Source organism: Anolis carolinensis, chromosome 1 (genome assembly GCF_035594765.1).
Source record: "Anolis carolinensis isolate JA03-04 chromosome 1, rAnoCar3.1.pri, whole genome shotgun sequence".
Lineage (NCBI taxonomy): Eukaryota > Metazoa > Chordata > Lepidosauria > Squamata > Dactyloidae > Anolis > Anolis carolinensis.
In genome coordinates, this window is record NC_085841.1 from 281,569,060 (window position 1) to 281,593,712 (window position 24,653).

Consider the following 24,653-nt stretch of genomic DNA (forward strand, 5'->3'; position numbering starts at 1 on the left):
GTTAAGGTCCTTTTGCATTCTGATCTTGTCTTCTGAGGTATTAGCTGTCCCTACCAGATGTTGGGTAGTACTGGGCCCAGGACAGGCCCCTGTGGCACCCAACTGGTCACTGCTCTCCAGGATGAGGAGGAGGCATTGGTAAGCACCCATTGGGTTTGGTCAGTTGATCAATTGCCAGTCCACGAAACAGTAGCATTGTCTAGCCCACAATTTACTAGCTTCTTTGTGAGAACATCATGGGGACCCTGGTCAAAGGACTTATTGAAGTCCAGATATGCCGCAACCACAGCATTCCCTTCATCTACCAAGGTTGTAACTTGGAAAAAGAGAGATAAAGTTTGTCTGGCATGACTTGTTTTTGACAATTGTATGGGTATTCTCTCTCCTTCCCTCACCTTTTGAAGATGGAAACAACATTTGCCTTCTTCCAGTCTACTCACTAGAACTTCTCCTGTTCTCCAAAGATTATTTTTAATACTTATACATTATCTACAGTGGGCATAAATATAGTAAATATAACTCTACTAAAATTATTACTAATAACAATAACCACAGACTATTACATTAATAAAATTCTTATTGCTCAATAAATCTATAAAAAGTTTCCAGTCTTTCAAAAGGTCTTCAGTTGTCTTATCCTTTTCAACTCACATTACTTTGGACATTTGGGTCAACTCAGCAATCTAAACAATGTGTTTTTCCATCGTTGGTGCTTCAGTCCATTTCCATGTTTAAACAAACAATATTCTTGCTGCCCTACATCAAAGAAGTAATCCCATGTTTACTCTCAATTTCTTTATGCATAATACCCAATAATGGGGCCCCCTGGTGGCACAGTGTGTTAAAGTACTGAGCTGCTGAACTTGCGGACCAAAAGGTCCCAGGTTCAAATCCCAGAAGTGGAATGAGTGCCCTTTGTTAGCCCCAACTCCTGCCAACCTAGCAGTTCGAAAACATGCCAATGTGAGTAGATCAATAGGTAATGATCTGGCGGGAAGGTAATGGTGCTCCATGCAGTCATGCCAGCCACATGACCTTGGAGATGTCTATGGACAATGCTGGCTCTTCGTCTTAGAAATGGAGATGAGCACCAACCCCCAGAGTCAGTCACGACTGGACTTAACGTCAGGAGAAACCTTTACCTTTACCCAATGATAACATTTCTGATAACTTACAAAATCTAGCTTTAATATTTTTATTAGATCGCATAGGGGGAAAAAGAAGCTTTTGACATCCTCAACATTGGTCTGAAACAGTCTGGACCATTTTCCAAAATGTGTTTGAAATTAGATTACATTTATATATAATCTTATATAGACTTTTAAAAAATACTGTACAAAATAAATTCTGTATCTTTGGACCACATTTTCCCTCTGCATCCATTTGAACATTGTGCCTAAATTTTGAACCCACCTTGTAATCTACTATTTTACAATCTCAATAGCTGTCTTCTGTTTTAGAGGCAATTTATACACTTTTTATAATTACATGATCTTCATCTTTACACAATACACAATTCTAAATAAAAGATATACAAAAGAAGAAGAAAGCAGGAAAAAACATATCCCAGCGTGTTACAATACATAACCTGATCAAGAAGTGCCATGAGGTCATAAAGTGTTGGAGTCACACTAGAAGAGAGATTGGATGTTCAGCAATAATAATTCCTTTGGCAGCAGTGAAGTTGATGTTTCATGTCTTTGTCTTAGTGGAAACGCTGAAGGAGCTAGGGCCTTAAATATTTCTGCAAACACAAAACAGACACAGAAACAGGCTTGTATCAAAAATTGGAGTTGACATTTCCATCCAGTCATTCCATATTTATTACATGCATTACATACAAGGCATGGTCCATGAGCTGTTTCTACATGCTTCCATAAATCATTATGACATTTAGCCAGTACAGCATGGATCACAGTTCACAAAGAATTCTCCTTTCTCCTGTCTAGATTTCAATGGCACAGCAAATGTTGCTGCACATTTCTTTCTTGCCATTTTCCCACTAGGTGGCACTGATGTTGCCTAATGCCCCACACTGGATATTTTAAGAAAGCAACTGCAAGTTGCATTTCTTTCAGCTGAAATGCCTTTGATGGAATCACATAGAATTAGCATTTTCCTTCTTCTTTCACTCCTCTTTGCTATCTGCTCTTGCCAGAATGTCCAGTGAATTAGTAACAAACAGAAATCTATCAAACTAAGATACACAATGGAAATCTATACACATTACTCCAATGCCCCACTGAGTTTATAGATACAAATGAATACATCTGAATGAAGCCTATATATATCTGTTCACAAGTAAGTCCCATTATTTTCAGTGGAGCTTACTCAAAATAAGTAAATATAGAATTGCAGGCTAATTTATTGATTCCAATTGCATACATTTGATTCTAATGTGTTTTGGGCTTTTAGCTTTTCCAAAGGAACAGAAATACCTGATTAACAGCAGTAAATGCTTTCGTAAGCTAGTCAAATAAGTTTTACGGATTGATGATGATAAATGGAAGTTCCCAGGTGTGCACACGATCCAGAGTCACCCGCAGAACAATAACATGCCACTCAGGTTTGCAGAACAAAAATATAGGAACTTTACTGATTCCAAGTGATCAAAAAAACAGTAATATTTACAATGGTCCCTCTGATCACTTACAGAAGTCCACAATCATAAACAGTCCTTTCTCAGTCCACAAATCTGCTTCAGAGAAGAATACATTCCTGGTTCTTCACCCTCTTTTCTGAGCAGCAAACAGTCCTCAAAATAGCAAGGCCTCTCTGAGTACACAGCTCCCTTCACCAGCGATACTCAGTCAGCACTGAAAAACTTGTCCAAACTGGTTCTGCAGCAGCAGAACAGAAACAGTATCAAATCAATCCCCAGGTCTTTGCAGACTTCATACACTTCATTTTCCAGTTAACACACACAGCACAGTGCCTTTGCAAACCATGACAATAAGGACGTACTGATGCCTTGTAAGGAGCTCATTTTTTGTAGATAGGCTTTTAAAGACATTATTATCACAGATGTAAGATTTTTCTGTTTCCTGCCTTAAAACATGTACATGTACATTGTTTGGATCCATACAGTATTCTTTTGCCCCTACAGGATTCTCCTTTATGACTGTTTTCTGTATTTGTAAAACTTTGCTCATCTTTTCTTTTGTACTTTCTTGCAATATTGATACAGGCTGCTGAAAAACTATTGGTGAATGATTTAAATATACATTGCAGATCAGTGGCACTTGGAAAAAATGGCTTCAATCCTCCTAAAATCAGTCATGAATACGTTCAACTGGAAGCATTTAAGCAAATCTTTCTACTGCTTTCCATTCATCAGTAATAGATACTGCTAACTTTTTGTTACTATAATGCATTCAACTGCCTTATTAAGCTGAATTAAATTGGTCCAAAATAGGCAAATACTAACCAGACTAACACTATTTTGGTTTGAATATAAAACTAAATGGTTTATTACTTATTAAAATATTTACGTTCTGGCTTATCTCATGCGTCTCCTATACAGGCAACAAAGATATTTCAAAAGAAAATATTAAAACAATCTGATAACAACTCAAAATAGTCAATTGTGGGGAGGAGGAGGGTTGAAGGAGGAAAATTTTTCCCCCGTTTTCACTTATTATCCCCCCCCCCCACACACACACACTTCTTATGTCATAGTAAAAAAAGGTAAAGGTTTCCCCTGACGTTAAGTCCAGTCATGTCTGACTCTGGGGGTTGGTGCTCATCTCCATTTCTAAGCCAAAGAGCCGGCGTTGTCCATAGACACCTCCAAGGTCATGTGGTCGGCATGACTGCATGGAGTGCCGTTACCTTCCCGCCAGAGGGGTACCTATTGATCTACCTACATTGGCATGTTTTCGAACTGCTAGGTTGGCAGGAGCTGGGGCTAACAGCGACCGCTCACACTGCTCCCGGGGTTTGAACCTGGAACCTTTCGGTCTCCAGCTCAGTGCTTTAATGCACTTCGCCACCAGGGCTCCTATGTTGTCATAAACAAGGGTTATTTCCATGATGGCAACATAGGAAAAGGGAATAACAGGAAAACAGGGGGAAATGGTTTTACTCCTTCACCCCCCCCTCCCCCCCGTAAAATGAACTCTGTCTAGGCTCCCTTTTGGGCTTTGCCCGGTTAATGGAACAGCACTGACAACTGGAACAAATGATTGAGGCCCTATCTACAGAGCCATATAATGTAGCATAGGAAACGAATTAGCATGGGGCATCCACATGATTATCCAAATTTATTCCAAGTTTTAAAAATATCTGCAAAAGTCTGGATCTTATTGAAAGATCCAAGCCTTTGCGGGTATAGAGGCAATGGGAACTGTCTTCTAGGGTTGCCATTCACAGCCCCAGAAGGCATCCCTACCACCATTCCTCCTGCCCAGATGTACGTGGTCTGGGGAAGAGGGATGGCAATGCTATCCTACCCTCCCTGCCCCATATTTAGCCCTTAAAAATAGAGACAGAGCCTCCATTTGGAGATGCTTGAGGCTTAAAAAATGAAACTAATGAGCTTTGGGGAGGTGAGGGGGAATTCCTCCTCTAAAACTCTGTAGTTTCATTTTCAAGACTCAGGAAGCTAGGGCAAGCCTCTTGGTTTTCCTCTATGGTTTTCCTCTCTCTCTTTTAGGGCCAGGTGGGGATAGGAAAATCCCCATGGCCAGTGTAGAAGGGCATTGTGTTTGACAAACAGAGAGATATGCTTGTCTGAGCCGTGATTTAGGGCAGTTCCACACATACAGTTATCCCACGAACATTTGCGTTTTAAGAACGTGAATGTTCCCAGGTCCCCATCCACACACACCCCAGAAACTGTGTGCTTTCCAGGGTGGGTGTCCAAATGTTCTCCTGGAACTTTCTGAGAGATCACCCACACACTATCACCCCCTCCCCAATAGCCCAGAAAACTGCAGGACAGACAATGGAAGTAGTGGGTTTATCCCGTGCCTTCCTGGAAGGCACAGAATAAACCCACTATCAAATTAATTCGCCACAAACCAGAGTTTTCCTGGTTTGTGGTGAATTAATTCATGGTTTCCAGAAACAAAATCTGGACAGCCCCTTTTTGATGTGGGGAGTCCCACATTGAAGGGGTTGTCTGGATGGGCCCTCAGATAAAGAAATCAACTCAAAACAAAAATGCTTGATTCTGGCTTCTTACCCTAAACTATATACTTAAGTCATATATCACACTAAATCAAAATTAATTGAAAATGTAAGTTAAAGCTTCTGATTTCATCCTTGCACTGTGCTGGATATATCAAGAGAGAACAGGAAATTCATTAATGTAATCCTAAACCACAGTTTAGTATTATGTCCATACCTAATCAAACAGTGATACAGTACCAGACATAGAGCATGGTTAATGCTATGAGAATAAAGAAAAGGGTATTCACTTTTATTTCTAAATCTGGGTAGCAGCGATTGTTTTAACCACAAATTCGAATCAGATCGCAGCTTAAAATACTGCTACTGCAGTTAGAACAAATCATTCCCCTGACTTGAGCTTATTTCTAAGTTTAAAGGCGCATAAGAAGTGGCTAAAGTTCACCTTCTTTCAGTTTAACACAGCAGTAGGGAAAGTGTGACCTGTGCCTTGGAAGTCCTAAATACAGGTCCTGGAGTTTTGTTTTTTTTAAAACCCTAAAGCCACCAGATCCCAACTTTAAAAGAAACCTGTTCAGACTGAAGTTTTGCCCGCAAAAGTTGTTTAAAAGTTGCCAACAACTTTTGTAAACCAATGAGTGGCCTTGTGCAGGGAAAATGACCCCTGCTTGACTTGCAGATTTGGTTTAGCAGATTCAGTGCCTAGCGTGTGACCGCTGGGATTCCCAGAAGAAGCATGGGCTGACAAATGTGCCAAACAAATAGAAAGACAAATTAAATGCAAACTCTGGAAGTGACCAGAAGGGGCTCTTTCACATAGTTACAATGTTAGAATTCCACTTTAAATGTCATGGCATCCAATGAAATCCTAGGACTTGTGGTTTCTTAGAGTTTTCTGACTGAGAATGCCAATGCTCCTTCCTAAACTCCAAATCCCAAGATTCATAGGCTGTTGCCTTGGCAATTAAATTTGAAAATAGAATTCTAACTGTGTAGTGTAAGTGGGCAGGGTTTTTTTTTTAATGTTAAGCAACGGGAAGGAGATTGTAACCTATTAAATTGATGAAATGAAACCACTGAAAGCATCCCCTCTTTTTATAGTCAGGAAAATGGTGTTTCTGGGAGTCTGGAGAGATGTAAAACTGTAAAAATGGCTCTGGGAGCTGTGTGCCACACAGAGGTCACACTTTGCCCACCTGTGATGAAGTGCTAATCCTAGCTCAAGTGTCTGGCCTTGAAAAGCCTGAGAGCTTTGACCTTAGTCTGTGTGAAGGTGGCCGGTATCTTTATATCCGTCTTCCTTTTTGCAGTCTTTGTTTGGGTCACCATGCTGTTGTTCACACAGACAAACAAAGACAGAGATATGGATGAAAGATGAGATGGGGATAAAGATCTACGTTTAAATATAGATCAAAGCTATAGACCTATATTTAAATATAGATCAAAGATCAAGTTATTTCTGTTGAAATTATTGTGCACAGACATATGGGTATGAAAACACATGAAAACACTATTATTCAGGAGTATTTTCTTTTTTACAAACTAGTGCTTAGGATTTCTTTACTTTGTGGAACAAATGATAGTAACATTTGCTGTTTTTTCTCCACAGAGCTATGATATCGAAAGGACTGGTCTGGAAATCCTAGCATGGAATGTTTTGCAGGCCTGATCAAAGCATATTGGGCTTTATGATGAACTGCTAAAGCATTTGAATAGCCTTTAGGACATCACAGAACAGCGACCGCAGCGTGGGACTTTGGCATGCTTTTTGTAGGCTTAGCGAGCAATGCATTTTTTTCTACGACGAAATCCAACTACTGAAACCATCAGTAGCATGCAACAGGCAGCCAAGTTAAAATGAAACATGTTTCACAGAAAGGGTAAGAAAACCTTTTTGAACACCATTTGATGTTAAGCAAATATGTGCGGTGCAACTATTTCTATACTTAAAACTCCAAACAGAAAACCAATTATTATTTTAACACTGGAATTTAATCCCTATATTTTACTTACTTTTCCAGCTGCTTCCTAGAAGCCAAACAAACAAATAGCATTTAGAACCAAACTGGAGATCAACTACAGAACTGTAATTATGAATCTAATAATTTCTTTAAGCAATTGAAAACTTGAAAATTTAGTTGGATGTTAAGTGAACGGGAGCCCCCAATCGCGCAGCGGGGTTAAACCACTGAGCTGTTGAACTTGCTGACTGAAAGGTCAAGGGTTCGAATTCATGGAATGGGGTGAGTACTCGCGGTTAGCCCCAGCTTCTGCCAACCTAGCAGTTTGAAAACATGCAAATGTGAGTAGATCAATAGATACTGCTCTGGCGGGAAGGTAACGACGCTCCATGCAGTCATGCTGGCCACATGACCTTGGAGGTGTCTTCAGACAATGCCGGCTCTTGGGCTTGGAAATGGAGATGAGCACCAATCCCCAGAGACGGACACAACTAGACTTAACGTCAGGGGAAACCTTTACCTTTACCTATTAAGGTCAACACATTCACAGCAAAGTGTATGTTGTGGCAGCTAATTTGGAGATCACAGTTTCCTGTTTAATCAATACTGAGATCACTTTGTACCAAATGAAGGCTGAGAACACCGTGTAGGTGTTCAATAATTTGTCTCTTTTGACCATTGCCAAGCCAAATGGCACCATTTCATAACCAGTAAATTAATCTGTCAAATCTGTAATGTGTTACAGAAGGGAAGATTCTTCCAGTAACTTGATCCCTGTGTTTACTGCTGTATATAGATATGACTAGTTGGGAAAATAGGTGTAAGACATCTGCAAGTTAAACTGAAGACAAAAGGCAATTGTGGTAAAATACTAAATGTTTCATGACTAGCTACAATATAATGCTTTGAATTAAGCTACCACCTACAGTGCGACTTCTTCTCATGATTATATCATGAGTCTCCATGTATTTTTTTTAATGTCTGTTTTTCAAGGCTGTTTCCAAGACTGCCTCAGTCTGTGTTTTTCTGCCAACCCACAGACCTGTCCTAGGTCTAAGAAAATGGCCTTCTGCTAAGCCTTCAGGAGTTAAGCCAAGGATATTCATCACAAAAAACATGCTCTGCCAATAATTTCTGGTCACTTACCTAGCTGGGAGTGCTCATACCAGCACCATACACAAAATCCATCATTGGCAATTTTTTGTGTTTAATGTGACCTGAATTTCCTATTTAACATACAAGCCATTCACTCTAGTACAGGGACTTGACCAGAACACAATTCTTTGCTATGTACTGATATGCGTGGCGTGGTGTAATGATTTGACCATTAGAGTAGTACTCTGGGAGACCAACCACTTCATCACATAACTTGAATTCCACTGAGTTCTACACTTAAAATCTGGTATTCTGTGGGTCCACTACATTCGTTTTGGTTAAAGTGCAGTTTTTGAGTCTTTTAAACATGGAGGTGAAGAAATGGATTTTTCTCAAAACACCTGATGTTTTGCCAAATTTTGAATGAAGTAGCCCTCGCTGCTCTCAGGTTAGAATCACCTAATTTGTGGGAGGAGTCAAAACAAACTTTTTGGGGCAATTTCTGTCATTTCCTTTTGCTCCCCAAGCAGAAAGGTCTGGTTGTAAGCTACCTCATAATGCTTCTACTTAGCAAAAAAAATAAAATAGCCTTTTAGGGTACCTTTTCCCTTCCTTCTATGATTTGTCTGTGTCTTCTGTTGGGAGGGCAAGTGCTGCTGCCGTTCCAAATGGGATTCTCTCCCATCCCTTCTCTGTCCCTCTCCCGCTCGGCTGTTGGCAATTGTGGGAGCTAAAGTACCAAAATCACCGAGAGGGATGATGGGCGGGGCCAAATGTCTGCAGTGTGGAAACCTCTTCATTAAAAAATATGCAAGACAACTGAGTGCACTAAATAGTGTGATCCCAAGGTAGGGAAAAACTCCTCTTTATTATGGAATGGAGTTAGGCTGAACTCTCTTCTTCTGAACACTTCTGAACACTTCCCAGTGTAATCTGATGAAGTCCCTAAATCACTGTTTGACTATGTAAACCCACCAGGTGATCCTGAATACATCCCACTCTCACAGCCTTAGAGGGGGGTAATAGCATACTCTCTCTGAACAAATCCTGAGAAAATCCCTCAATAGGGTTGCCATAAGTCAGAAATGACTTGAAGACAGAACATTAATATGCCCAGGATATATTTATTTATTTACATCATTTATATTCCTCCCTTCTCACCCCGAAGGGGACTCAGGGTGGATCACATTACACATATTAGGCAAACATTCAATGCCTTTTTAACACAGGACAAAGACAAACAAACATAGCTCCGAGCGGGCCTCGAACTTATGACCTCCTGGTCAGTGACTCATTGCTCTCCCGTCTGCGCCACAGCCCCGGGCTTATAGATCCCACTTCTGAATGTTGCCTTTGCCCATTGCATGGAAAAGCATGTTGATGAGAGAGCTATATGTCCGGCACCTTGATATGTGCACCCAGTGTTCCTGACCTGTTGGATAACTTCAAGCTTTGATGCTTATATTGAGACACAGCTCCAGGTCACATGTATCTGTTTTATCTGAAGTATTTTGCATGCACAAAAGGTGCTACAGCTATCAATGCACGGCAATTACTTTACACATTGTTCCAAAGGTCCATGTAGTTAAGCACTTTTAAAATGCAGAGCTTAATTTTTTTTCTGCTGCATTGTAATTCATTGTTGGCCTTTTCCACAATGAATTGCTGGGATTAACCAATAAATCAGCAGAAAAGACATGCCAATTTTCCCTACAGTTGACAAATTACAGCACAAGCAGAGCACTATATATTCTATTTGTATTTTGAATTTACTTCATAGGGAAATTTAAGATGCAGATGCTTCAAAATGTTTTCTTGTTTCTTTTATGTGGTCATATCACATTTAGTTATGCACAGTTATCGCTTTCTCCAGCATCGTTCAAAACCTTTTTGCTGGCAGCCACTACCAGTATATGCAAGTAATATTTTCCTCTCCTTGATAATATTTTTTCTAAGGAAAATAATACTTTGGTCTAGAAGATTTCTAATTATATTGCATTGCTTTATTTTTTGTGGTAGAATTAAACTGAATGCTAGTGATGCAGTTGATTTCCATCACATTTAGAAACTCAACAAAAGTTTCCATGGGTTTATAAAATGTACCATGAAGTTATCCCATGCAAACCTCATAAATATTTTTAAAGAGTTTCTTAAGGGCACCCAAACATTCTGTGAATTGTCCTTCCCAGTGAATTGGATCCTGTTCAGTGCAATGATATGATCCAACTAATAATTGTGGGGCACTTCATTGCTTTTAATTCGCAACCCCAAGTAATGTTTTTATTCCCTACTATAGTGGACCAATTATTATTATTTTTTTGTGCCAGGAGTGACTTGAAAAACTGCAAGTCGCTTCTGGTGTGAGAGAATCGGCCATCTATAAGAACATTGCCAAGGGGACGGCTGGATTTTTTTTGATGTTTTACCATCCTTGTGGGAGGGCTTCTCTCATATCTCTGCATGGGGAGCTGTAGCTGACAGAGGGAGCTCACCTGCTCTCCCCAGATTCGAACCACCAACCTGTCAGTCAGCAGTCCTGCCAGCACAAGGGTTCAACCCATTGCGCCACTGGGGGCTACCAACTAAATGAATTAAATTAACATTAACTTACAAAGTTTGTCCATAGCTCTACCCTAGGTGGGAGTAGCAATACCAGCCCCTTGCTAGCATATATAGCCACTTAATTTCTGGTAAATGCCTCTTTTTTTATTTCTGTTGTTGATATTTTCTCTCCTCCCAAAGTAAAATATGTGTATTAGGAACACAGGAAGATGTTTTATACTAGCAGCCTAAGCTTTATCCCAGAAAAAGAGTGGCAGCTATACTAGAGTGTGAGTTCTAGAAAGGCTCAGAGGCCCTCGACCCTGAGATTTTTGAACCAGGATATCTGGATCTGTGCTCTTAGAACAGTGGTTCTCAACCTGTGGGTCCCCAAGTGTTTTGGCCTAAAACTCCCCGAAATCCCAGCCAGCTTACCAATTGTTAGGATTTCTGGAAATTGGAGACCAAAACATCTGGGGACCCACAGGTTGAGAACCACTGTCTTAGAGCCTTTAGCTCCTCAGGAAGAATTACTCTCCAGAGACTCATGTTTCCATGTTGGCCTGTCAGTGTCTACAATGAGTCTGGCAGGTAGAGGGCTAAGCTCCCAAACCATAGTCTTGGTCCTTGAAGACCTTCCACTATCCATGGAAAAGGTGAATTTTGGGTGAGTTAATCTGGGACCAAAATATGTAAAGCTTCAGTAACTCCGATTTTTAAAGCAAAAAACTGATTTGGAACATCCCGTGGTGTTACCTTGGACTTAATGGATTTGCATTTAGAGGATGGAGCTGTTGATCTTCTGTGGGCTGATTTATATAACTCCTACTTTTATTCTGTCTGTATATATTGACATGCTCTTTTATTCTACTGTCACTTTGCATTCCTTCACTAGCATGTTCGATGTTTTATTGTTTATGAAGGACTTTTGAGTGCTTTTGCAGCAAAAAAATACATTTGTACAAATACATTTGTACTCAAAAATACTTATTAAGTACTTTAAACAAAAATCTTTATTGGTTTTACAAATCATTAAAAGTATCCTCCCAGAGTGGGAGAGAAGATAAGGGGGAGGGGGACAAGAAATGAAAAAAGAAAAAAAGAAGAAAAGAAAGAAAGAAAATATATAAAAAGGGAAAGAGAGAAAGAAAAAAAAGATTTTAAAAGTGACTTCTTGGCAGTTTCGTCAGGGTGGTTCATCTCTTTTTTTCCCATTCCTAAACCTCTTTTAATTCTATTCTCCTTTTCTTCTTTTTTTGATTTTCCCTTCTGTTGGAGTTATCTTTCCTTCTCTCTTCTTCTATCCCCTTTTTTTTTCTTTTCCCCTTCTATTTTTCTTTTATTTTCTTCTCAGTCTGTTTTTGTTCTTCCATCACTTTATTCCAATTTGTTTCTTTAATTGGGATTCCTGTATTTTTTGCTAGTAGAAAAGTCAGTCTGTCCATATTGCTTATGTCAAGCACCTTTATCATCCAAGCATCATCCTCTGGAATCTCTTTCTCCTTCCATAGTTTGGCATAACAAATTATTGCCGCTGTTGTTAATAAAAACAGTTAAAAAATTCTTATTAAGTACTTTTGAGTACTTTCTTCAGGAAAAATACATTTTTAAAACTAAAGAAATAGTGTCTGGTATGTGGAGAAGACACTATGGCACTGCTAGTCAATGGACACATATCTCCATCTCAGTGCCTACGCTAATTGGTGATATCGATATTAATTGGTGATATTTCTAAAGTATCATGAACATTGGTTTGTCTTAAAATAATTTTGAATATTTATAGAAGCAAAAAGAATGATATGGTCCTCCAATAGTTGTTGAACTGCATTTCACTATGGCCCTCATCACAAAGGCCAGGTGAAGTATCCTGCTTTGAGAAAGGAGAAAGGAGAGGGACTGCACGGTGAACCCATTGCCTCACGTGCAGCTCTCTTTTGGCAACGCTTTCCCCATTGGAGCCAGCACAACACAAGAAGCCTCCGCCGGAGGTTACATGCCATTGTGTGATGGCCAGCATGGGCTCCATCCATTAGTTGGGTGAAAGTGTCCTTGAATGCTAAATTCTCCCCTTCTGATAAGGTCATATGCTGAACAGGGCTTCAGGAATTTAAAGTCCAAGAACATTTGGAGGGTGGCTCGCATGATGGGGGGTGCAATGAATACACTCTGGATTTTATTCCAAATATCAAAGGAGCTATCAAAAGTTTTGAATCTAGTTTTGGGATAGTCTTCAACTCCTTGGATAGTTCTTCCTAGAAATCTAGAATGAAACTCAAAATGGGTTCACCACAAGTAAACTGGGTACCCCTGTAGTATACACCACCCAAGCAAAGGAAATACTTAAGGCACAACGTTTGAGCATGACGTTTCAGTTCTATTCCTCCCTCCCTCCCATTTTCTTTCTACTATTTGGAACCTTGCATTAACACTCTGCAATAACAAAAAGCAAAGTGCACAACTTACTGCATAACTGAAATTGCAAGTTGGGGCAGAGAGCAGAGCCCTGGCAACTATAATTTCATGACAGATCACTGACTCTTTCTTCCCAAGGGCCCATATGGCTTTGTGCACCCGTGGGAAAAATTCCTAACACCTGTCAGGAATTGTGGGAGTTGAAGTCCAAAATACCCGGAAGGCTGATCTGGCCGAAGAAACCCAAATGCAAGTTTCACTTCTATCAGATGGTAGGGATATAGGTCTTCCTCACATATGCAATCCAGTGGGACAAAGGATTGGGCTCATAGTCAACAGGTGGGTTGGTAAATGCCTGGATCCACGCTCATTCAGGCCGCTCACTTTTACAGCTGTAACCAATAAAAGACATCTTTTCCCTTTAGTGTAGAGCATTTATTTCAGTACCCCTGAACATGTGCTTTTATTTTATTCTAGTCAATGCATTATTTGGAACAAGAATTTTATCTCACTGAAAGTGTTCAGGGAATGGGATAGATAGACTAAAAGAACCAAATTCAGAGGGCTAGAAGGTTCATGATTAGGAGAACTCAACCATATACACACATAAAAGTGCAGATTGGCTGGCTAATACTTTCTTGTTAGCAGGAACCTACTGTATAAAATAGTCCCTTAGAATGTTAACAAATAGAAGAAAAAACAACAACATTGATACTGGAAAAGAATACATAGTGGATTCATACTCAGAGAGTTTTTTAAATGTTTCGTTTCTGGAAAAATAAGCAGCGAATATACAAGAACAAAGATACTTAAATTATGGACTTCCTTAAAAATCATTTCACATTGAATTGTTGCTTGATTAAAATAAAACAAACAACATTGACAGACACAGCTGGGGAACAATTGTGTTTAGTTGATTATAAAATTGCATGCTTTGCAGTTGAAAATGTGTGGCTTGAATGTAGATGACTAATTAACTGACCATTTGGGTTGAGAAATACTCAATTTTTGTTGGAATTGCAAACACATTTTTTTAAATACTGGGAGCCAGGTTTTGTTCATTTTCATGGTTCACAGTAACCCAATAGTCGTAGTCATAGTAGTAATAGTAATAATAATAATAATAATAATAATAATAATAATAATAATAATAATAATGAATCTGAGTTGGAAGATGTCCAGAGGAAGAAGGCAACTAAAAGGATGAATAATCCCTATGAGGAGCATCTTAAAGAGCTGTGTCTGTTTACCTGCAGAAGAGAAGGTTGAAAGGAGACATGAGAGCCATGTATAAATATGTGAAAGGATGCCCTAAGGAAGAGGAAGCAGGCACATTGGATTAATAGGTGTATTGTGGCCAAATTTGATGTCATTTCTTTCAATGGTTTTTTTCTACTTTGTTGGAAAAATGAACATAACATTTTACATATATAGAAAGAGCAACACCTGCTGAAACCTACTTTTCTACACAACCATTAAAAGTACATGACCCACCCCCTTTTCACTTTGGCAATTCTATAATCCTGGTAGAGGTGATAAATATCACTCATTTTGAGGCAGCAATGCATGGCCAACATTCTGTGTGCCTCTGCCTGGAATCTGGCAGTTACAGACTACAATGCCCAGGGTCTTCTGTGGTTCCTGGCCTCGATATTAGCCCCTCCACTGTCTCCTTCAGTTTTGATTGGGGAGAGTTTTTTTGCTTCATGTGAGTGGGAGGGTTTTGCATGAGGAGGTACCACTGTGGGAGTCCGGGCAGGGCGTGTAGGTTCCTGCTTTTCACGATCTGCTGGCTTGGGGGAGGCCAGGCTCTCCTTCCCACTATTTTCTCTGCACAGCTTTCACATCCCAGAATAGCTGGATACCTCACTTGCCTCAATCTTGAAGTTTTTACCTTCCATCACAGCAGTGGCATAATTAAGTCTCGTATCACCCAGGACAGTTCCCATCACCTCCTTTCAGCACCTGGTATGTGTTGGAAGTCTCCCATCCATATTTATATGCTGCATTTCATTATTTTAGTGTGCATTTTTTCAAAAGAAAACACCTCGAAGATAAAACTCTTCAACAGAACTAACTTTCCTTAGAAATGGCTATTTTGCTTTCACAGACAATTAATGTTCTTAAATCAAGTAAACTGTGTATTGGCCCACAGATGTCAGATGTCAGAATGTTTATGTTCAGTTCTTTGAAGGTTTATTACCAGCATGACAATTGTGGCTTTCTGTATTTCATTTCATTCTGATGCCATTCCTATATAACTGCATTTATGCCTGAAGCTTGAATAGTGTGTTTCCATCAGTGCTTCTGAGTGGTATTCTGTACGACTCAATAACATACAACTGTATGACTCAATAACAGACCCCTTTTGGACCTGAAACATGCTGTGAATGTATATTTATACGCATAATTATGTAGATTTTTAATGTAGGTTCTTAATTTTAATATAATTTTTATTTTAATGGATTTTTAATTGTGATGTAAATTGTTTTTATGTATGTCTTTATATTGTAAGCTGCCCTGAGTCCCCTGATGGGTAAGAAGGGTGGGGTAGAAATGATGTAATAAATAAATAAATATTCTGCCATTCTCCCAAGATGGGAATCAAAAATAGCTTACAATATCACTTAAAAAGCATTACTGCTACAGTAATATGTATCCAATGGCATTAAACTATTTTTTCGAGATCTATAGGAACATGGGATAATACCCATAGTTCCTATAAAGGGCAAAAGGAGAATGAATGGAAGTCAACCACTTTTTTCTCTCTTTCCTCATTTTTATATTAGAAATTATTTTTGTTTTTGTTTGTTTTGGGGGTTTTAAAATTTTCCTTTTAATTAAATACACCTTCTCTTTAGTCTATCCCTCCACCCCCCTTTCCTATAAACAAATTTGTTCTTACACTTTCACTGTATATATTACTCGAAACTTTAATACAAATTATTATAAACAAAAGCATTACTGCTGCAGCAATATGTATTTAATGACATTAAACAATCAATTCAATTAAAAATTAGTTTAATATACTTATTTAAAACAAATTTAAACATATTAGAAATACAGAATATCCATAGCATGTCTTTCTTTCGAACCTGAATGATGACCTGTTTAAAGAAGGAGGTCACTGCCTGCCAGTCAAAAGACAGCAGAGAGGGGGCCAGTTGAGCCTCTCTCAAGAGGGAGTTCCATAGCCTAGGAGCAGTCACAAAGAAGGCTTTCCCCTCTGTCTTCATCAAAGGAATGAAAGAGAAGATAGAAAGGAGAGAGACAGCATTGTAATCCATAAAAATTAAGGCTAAGGCTGGATTTACACTGCCATATAAACCTGTTCAAAGCTGATAATTTGGATTTTATATAGCAGTGTAGATGAGGCCTAAAATAAATCAATTAGTCTGAAGACTGTCACATGAAACTGCTATTTCACTGCAGTTGTGCTATCACAGATAGCTAATACATAGCAGGATGAGCACCTTTGATATCACACCTCTCTTCATTCATGCAGTTGTGCCTAATTCACCATTATGCAGTCCCATGATCATACTTCCACATATCCTTGTCACTTCACCCTCCTGCACTTCCAGTACTCCATAATTTATTTGTTTTTAATTTTTAGAGGGCTTTTTGCAGTTTCAGCAATGCTTTCTAGTCTATTACAAAAACGGCAAATCTGTATGTAAAATTTTAAATAAACACAAAACAAACAGCTAGAGAATAGCGAGAGGGAGGGGGGAGAGTGTGAGAGGAAAATAATCTCACTATTGACATTGTTATCAACATGCCAATACAGAAGTAGAATGGACCCAGCACATAAGGTAAGTTATGGAAGCAATGTGGGATTGTGAGCTATTGATAGGTTTTGCTTGGGAATAGCAGAGGATCAGTTAATCACAGAGAGGAGGCAGACCAACAATGGGTTGTGCACCGTGTCATGCAATAGAATCCAGAATCTATGTTAATATTCTTGCCTAGTGTGATAGAATCCTTAAAAGTACCACAAGTCCCATCTACCCTTTCCTTCCTTGCTTGTTTATGTGTTTCCTTGGTTTTTGCATTCTTGAAAGCTCAAGCCATTTTATATGTTCATCTTCAGCATGCCACAGAATTCCTTGGCCCCCCCCCCCCCCATTTTGCCTATGAGGTTAATTGATTGATTAATTTCTATTCCTTTTCTCCTGGGTCGGGACTTAGAGTGGCAAACAATAAAAACATAACATACAATAAAAGTAGACAGCACCATCATAAATATAGTCATATCTAATAAAAATGTATGAAACCGACATCAACGTAATCAATGTAAGTAGTGACTAACAAAAAACCCAGTAAAATATTCAATAGATTAAAAACCCCATTTGGTATCATTTGTTGTTTGCTGTTGTGTGCCTACAAGTTGTTGATTGATTGATTAGGACTCTGAGATCAGAAGGGGCTTACTATTGTCTTCCTCTGGAGCTTAGAGAGCATGAACTGCTCAAGGTCATCCAGTGAGTTTCCATGGTCAAGTGGGGATTTGAACCCCAAATGTTTGGAGTGCTGGTCAGACAGTCCAACCACTACACCACATTGGCTCTCATGACATGTTCATATGGCTACCCAGTTTTAAGTGGTACCAGCAGCAACCAAATAAACATGCTTCAAATCACAGCCTATACAGACAATTGAGGTTAGTTTCAGATGCCTAATTCCATGATTTGCAAGGGTTAAAACAACTAATGCAGGTGCCACTGCTAGCTACACATGAGGGTTTTCTTGTTTTCTTGACAAATGTATTGTTCAAGACAATCTATTGGTAAGTGCTTTTACAGAGCCAGTTCCTGACCTTGGCCATGTACTTTACTTCCTGAAATCGTATTATCCTTGTGCTGAATGAATGCACGAGCAAGCTTTTAAAAATCTAGGAATCTGGAGTACAATGGCAAAACACACAAACACAGATATACAGAGACACAGTTACCTAATACTGAATACACTTGGCCCAGTACAATGAAGCTGACATGCCAAAATAAAGTCATGTCAATATTCTCACATACATTAAATATTACATTTTTTCATCTGGGCCTGATCTAGAATGTTTTTGTGTGGGGAAAGTATTTGGAAAAGTGCTGCATGGAACAACCGAAAAGAGTTATACTTTTGCAGTATAGAATTGAAAAACATATAATCCTGGCACCTGTACAAGCTGAGTTTATTTGTTCCATGCTGCTTTCTGTTTTTGCAGAGGCAAGCTACTTGATCAACGAATAATGGTTTGCTTCTTTGAGAATGAAAAATTCTGCAGTGAAAACATTAAAGGCTCCAGCTTAATTCAACTTTGACTCATAAATTACTAGCTTGGATTGTGGCCAGTAAACACAGAGGGAAAGGCTGTGGCTTAAGGGATAGGCCCAATGGGTCAGACAGCAGCAGTAAGTTTCGGCGCTTTGCCACTTGTTTTCTCAGCCAGTAGGAATTACCCCATGTGAATGGTAAATTGCCAGGATGCTTCAAAGTCCTCTCAGTAAATATTGTATTACATGAGTATCATAAATAGACAACAAGAACTTGTAAACTGTAGCATGCCGTATGTAAGGAAATATTTCAGAATAATTCCAGGCAGCCTTTACCAATCTGCCACCCTCCAGATGTGTTGGACTAAAGCTTTTACCATCCCCAGTGAGCTTGGAAGCCTGGGTGGAAGACTTATTTAAGATAACAATTGCCTATGGGACATATGAATATTGCACTAGATTTTGAAATAAAAAATTCAAAAAGTAAAACTACACTGCAGAATTAGTGCAGTTTGACATCACTTTAACTGCTAAGGCTCAATGCTATAGAATCGTGGGAGTTGTAGTTTGATGAGGCACCAGCCTCCCTTGGCAGAGAATGCTAAAGACCTTAGAAAACAAAAACTCCCATTATTCCACACACTGAGCCATGGTATTTAAAGTGATATCAACCTGCATTCATTATACAGGTTTATGTACTCACTCATCTATTCATATTATTGCAACTGAAGATTAATAGTTACAGGGAAAAATCATTCATTAGTAGCGATCATTTAAATAGAACAACTTGAAAAGCTGAGAGCAGCAAGCTAAGATAATTAAGATTTTGTTTTTGTGTTCTTGAAATATTCCTTCTTTTTGAAGCATAAATAAATAGTTTTCTATTTTTAATTCTGATTTTTCTGATAGCAGCCTTTTTGGTTGCAGACTGAATCCACACATCCTAGCAATGTATTTAAAAGTGAAAGGAAAATATTTGTAGTTAAGTCATGGTGAAAATTTTTTTGTATAAAAAAGAAAATCATGATTCTTGTCTGAAAAAATAGTTTGGACAAATTAAATATGTCTTAGAATCTGAAAACTGGATTTTATGACTGCAGATTAATAGTTTTATGATCTAATTTTTTGCCCAAAGCTCACACAAGGTTTCAGAAATTGTCTACTGATTATTTTCCATTGCAGAAAGAAATAAGAGACAGGCGCTGTGAGCAAAATCCCCCCCAAAAAAGGACAGTTCATCGAGTGTTTGGTAGCCTTTTGTTTCTGGAAATAGAATCAAACTATTTTTTCCATATCCTTCGAGGTGAAACCTGAGGTCCATATACCTTCAGCTAATAATTCAAGTCAGGAAACTTTGCTTTGAAAGTTTAGTCTAGTTATAGATCCTGTGGCTTCAACATCTAGCCATGCTGATTTTTCGACATGTCTCCCTCAGTCCCTTCTATCTCATGTTCATTGTTCAGCTTGATGACGAGACCTGGTGAATTCAAAAGGCCACCTTTTCAGTTCTATTTTAGTGGCCCAATAAAAGTATTACCCAGCCAGTTTTGAATTTGTGGAATATGATATGTGAGCCAATCCAATTGAGATTAATGATATGTGAGCCAATCCGATTTTTGTTCCAAAGCAATGGGCTCTTTCCAAAACAAAGTTTATTCTCTTTTTGTTAATTGCCTCTTCTCTTTATCCTGATCCCCAACAGGTTATCATTCCCAAATGCTGAGGCAGTCCATCGTCTGAAGGGGGGCACTTCCTGACCCTATAGGGTGAGAGATACCCACTCCACTAGATTTGTGGGGATAGTGCACTGGCATGACTAGGATTACATCTCATGGTATAAAGCAGTCTGCAACTGCAAAAGCAAGTATGTATCTTTGTTTAAGGATTAATGCATTTAGATCGGAATGATTAAAAAGAAATGTGTGTATTCCTGTATAAGTCTAGAAATTTTAGTCAAAAGATTGATTGCCCCAAAACTGGCTTGAGTTAGGGCCTCATCACACTTGAACATTTTTCCACTTTAAATGCTGTGACTGCCTCCTACAGAATTTTGGAGTTTGTAGTTTAGGGAGGGTCCTTTAAACTGCTCATCCAGAGAAACCCTGGGCCTCCCTAAACTACAAGCCCAAGAATTCTGCAGGAGGCAATCACAACATTTAAAGTGGATTAAAGTGGAAAACTGCTCAAGTGTGACAAAGCCCTTATTCATGGGGCAATGTAAGTACTATACCTTAACTCTTATTATAATAAGTATCAGTCCCCTGAGTAGAGTAGCAAAAGGCAAGAGCTTAGTCCATCCCGGGACACCCTACAAGAAGTAATGATCCCCTCTACTCTCTTGAGGGTATGTGCCAAAGAGGCACCACGATTCCCCCACTCAGGCATTCAAAAAGATCAGAAGCAGCATTGTGGCAGACCAATTAGCAGGGGTTAGTACTCTTTTTCATTTTCCCAGGTAGACTAAGCTCTTGCCTTTTAGTACTCTATTCAGAGGTGAAAGGCTTTTTTGGGTGTTTGGGTGTGAAAATGGCAGCATTGGCTAAGGTGGCTGGTCCCATGAAGCCGTGCGACGGGTCATATCAAAATCCATAATTTTGGTCAAAACCTGCCCTTAACTTATATGTGAGGCCAGTTTATACATGAGTATATACAATATACTGTTAGTTTGATAGAAGAAAATTTCACTGAGATAAGCAAAGTTTGTTGGGACAGAGGTCAGTTCTAGTGGGCTTTGGACAGTGACCACGGGCATTCAGTGAAGATATTCATTTCTGCATTATGAATGTGATGATATATTATTTATGGATTTGCTTTCTGCTTTTATTACATTACAAATTGACAGTAATGCTGTGAAGTATGGGCAGTCCCTAAGTTACGAACAAGATAGGTTTTGTAGGTTTGTTCTTAAGTTTAAGTTGCATGTAAGTCAGAACAGTTACATTTTAAGTGTAACCACTATATATATATATATATATATATATATATATATATATATAGAGAGAGAGAGAGAGAGAGAGAGAGAGAGAGAGAGAGAGAGAGAGAGAGAGAGAGAGAGAGAGAGTACTTTGGATAGCATAGGGAAGAACTGACACCCCTGTAGTGTTTGTTTTGCTTTCTGTGCCCCTGTTCAGAAGATTTCACCTTACTTTCTGTCCCTTTGATAACTGGATTTTGAAAAAATTGGCTTGCTGTGGGAGCAAGGATTGGTGATAAAGCTTCAGTTGAGACACCTTTTCCCCATGATAACTCTTTCGGGAGTGATTTCTGTCACTTCCTGTTGCCTCACCCCTGTTCTTAACTATGACTCTTTTTTAAAGTCAGATGTTTGTCACTCAGGGACTGCCTTTACTCTACCACGTCATAGGTAGATCTAGATTTAATAGATCTAGGTCTGCTCAATGATAAGATGTAAGATATTTTGAGTTCCAAAATGAAAGAAAGGATACAAATGTGACAGATAAATAAATTAATGCAGCCATGCTACTTGCTCTCTGCAAATCAATCCACATGCTGCAATCACTGTTCAGTAGTGATGATTATTTCCATAAAGAGCTGATATCACCAAAGGTCAAGCAAAAGAATCAGACCACACAACCACAGACCACAAGTGATTTGGCAAAAACAGACAGACATACAAAATAACCAGCTCCCTAGATCACTAAGCAAACTGACCAGATTATGTCATGATATCTAACTTTGACAGGCAGTCAAGCTCTGAGAATGAAGTCAGTCCTAGGCCATCTAGAGGGAATTTCATTAGGATGTAAATCCATATCATCCAATATGCAATTTATTTTTTAAAAACTTTCTATGACCTAAAAATTGCTAATTTCTTAGACCAAGAAAGCAAATAAAGCCGGATAACATTTTAGAACTTTGGTGCATCCAGTCATCAGATTATTGGCTCCATTGACTGAAAGAAGATATTACAGATTGCAGACACTGATCTTTTCTAAACTTACCTGCATATGCTGAGGGCTGAACCTATTTGCATATTGAAATGTACTGTATCATTGAGTTGCAACCTTTTGTTTCCCACGGCATGGATTTTTTTTCTCTTGTAGTAAAGGTAATAATGCTTGCAAAGGAAGAAGGAAAAGAGGAAGACCATATTCCAGATGGACAGATTCAATTAAGGAAGCCATGGTCCTGGGCCTCCAAGATGTAAGTGGGTTTGCTGAGGATAGATTGACGTGAAGGACTCACATTCATGAGGTCATCATAAGTCAAAGTCAACTTAAGGCGGTTAACAATAACAAACAAGCCCACTTGGGTGCATATAGACTGTAGAATTAATGCAGTTTGGCACCACTTTAATGGGCAAGATTCAATACTATGGAATCCTGGGGTGTGTGAAGCACAGCATTCTTTGGCAAAGAAATTACAGTTACCACAATCCCATAGCATTGAGCCATGGCAGTTAATGTGGTGTCAAACTGCATTAATTCTATGGTTTAGATACACTGTTAACCTGAAGACAATGGAACATTAGCCCTATTCAAGCATTTTCAAGGGTTCATTTGAATATGTGAGGAGGGGAAGAGTGCTAAGGATTTTCCCCCCTCCCACCTCCTGACACATCATTTTCAAGCATCAGGAGGACTCTACGGAGGAGCCTGAGCTGCTGGCAGGCCCCTCAAGTAAGTTTTTTTTTTGGGGGGGGGGGGAAATAAGGGGCTGTGGGAGGCTGGGTGTCATCCCTAAGGAAACCCAAGAGGAAGCAGGTGATTTTAACCCACTTCCTTCTGGGTTTTTGAGCAGTGTAGCAGGGCCCACAGTATTCCTGTGCATTAATATATGGGACATATTGACTTCTTAGTTTTCCCTAGGCAGAACAACTGGAGTGTTTGTACCTGTGGAATCCAGACATGTGAGACTGAAATGATTCTCTTCCTGTTCCTGTTTCTGTTCATTTTGCAGATAAAGGAGCACAAAGCCAAACATAAGTTTCTTCTGAATTTAACTGTAGCTGCGTAATGACGTTTGCAATATATTAGGAAGGTCTAATTAACAAAAAACGAGTAGGTAAAATATGGGATATTTTAAAAACCATTAAATAGATAGCATTTAAAAAGACAAAGAAATGGATGAAACTTGTTTCTTTCTGATGCATGGCTACCTGCAATTAAGTATATAAATTGAGAGTATTTAATATAGCAGAATAACGTAATATTCTATAATCTAATATATGCTTTTTGTTCTGCTGTAATGCTACTGTTATAAATGATTTCAAAAACCAGCTGCTATGACTTTTTATCAAGAAACATAGGAAGTGGTGGCCATTACTCATGATGGGACTACTTGCAGAAATATTAACACTGAAATTTTCTCTCTTGCGTTCTTTTATTCCATGTGCAAAACATACACAGCAATACTTTAGTGACAAACATAATTGTGCATCACTGGTTAATATTCCTACAAGAAGCATTTATACCTTACTGCTTCTATACTCATTTAATAGGGAATTTTAAGAAGACTGGGTGAAACAATCTACACACTACTGCAGAGAAGTGTGAACCAGCCATCACTTATGGTTGAATCTATTTTCAAATAACTAGTGGATATTAATCTGAATTGAGATCGAGCAGGTTAATCATCAACCACATTTCTTGTCACAGTGAATTGACAGGCATTCTCTACACATTTTATCACTGAAAATAAGTTGACAATTCTGATAAGTTATATGGCTTAATTTTTGTATCACAGGGTAAAGCAACTTGCTCCATTTTCCATGGTTTAGGTCAGGCATGGGCAAACTTGGGCCCTCAAGGTGTTTTGGAGTTCAACTTCCACAATTCCTAACAGCCGGTAGGCTATTAGGAATTGTGGGAGTTGAAGTCCAAAACACCTGGAGGGCACAAGTTTGCCCATGCCTGGTCTAGGTTTTCTGCTATTTCTTCCCAAACAAAACATGGCCAAAATGCCCCTGTGTTGTCGAAGGCTTTCATGGCCGGGATCACAGGGTTGTTGTATGTCTTTTGGGCTGTGTGGCCATGTTCCAGAAGTATTCTCTCCTGACTTTTCGCCCACATCTATGGCAGGCATCCTCAGGGGCTGTGAGGCATGGATAAACTAGGCAAGGAAAGGAAAAAATATATATCTGTGGAGAGTCCAGGGTGTGGCAAGAGTCCTTTGTCACTGGAAAGCCACTTCTGGATTTAGGGGAGGAAGGTCACTGGAGGACAAAAATGAGGCCCCCTCTCTGATAGACAGACAGACAGACAGACAGACAGACAGACAGACAGAC

The 24,653-nt window shown here is 39.1% G+C and overlaps 1 long non-coding RNA gene across 3 annotated transcripts in view; it reads right to left on the reverse strand.

Moving 5' to 3' along the window:
• Positions 1–24,653, reverse strand: part of LOC107982745 (uncharacterized) — a 159,480-nt gene that overhangs the window by 47,816 nt on the left and 87,011 nt on the right. For all 3 annotated transcript variants that reach the window (XR_010006166.1, XR_010006157.1, XR_010006173.1), the window contains one exon: positions 1,589–1,744. This is a non-coding gene — a long non-coding RNA (uncharacterized LOC107982745). The remainder of the gene's footprint in view (positions 1–1,588; positions 1,745–24,653) is intronic.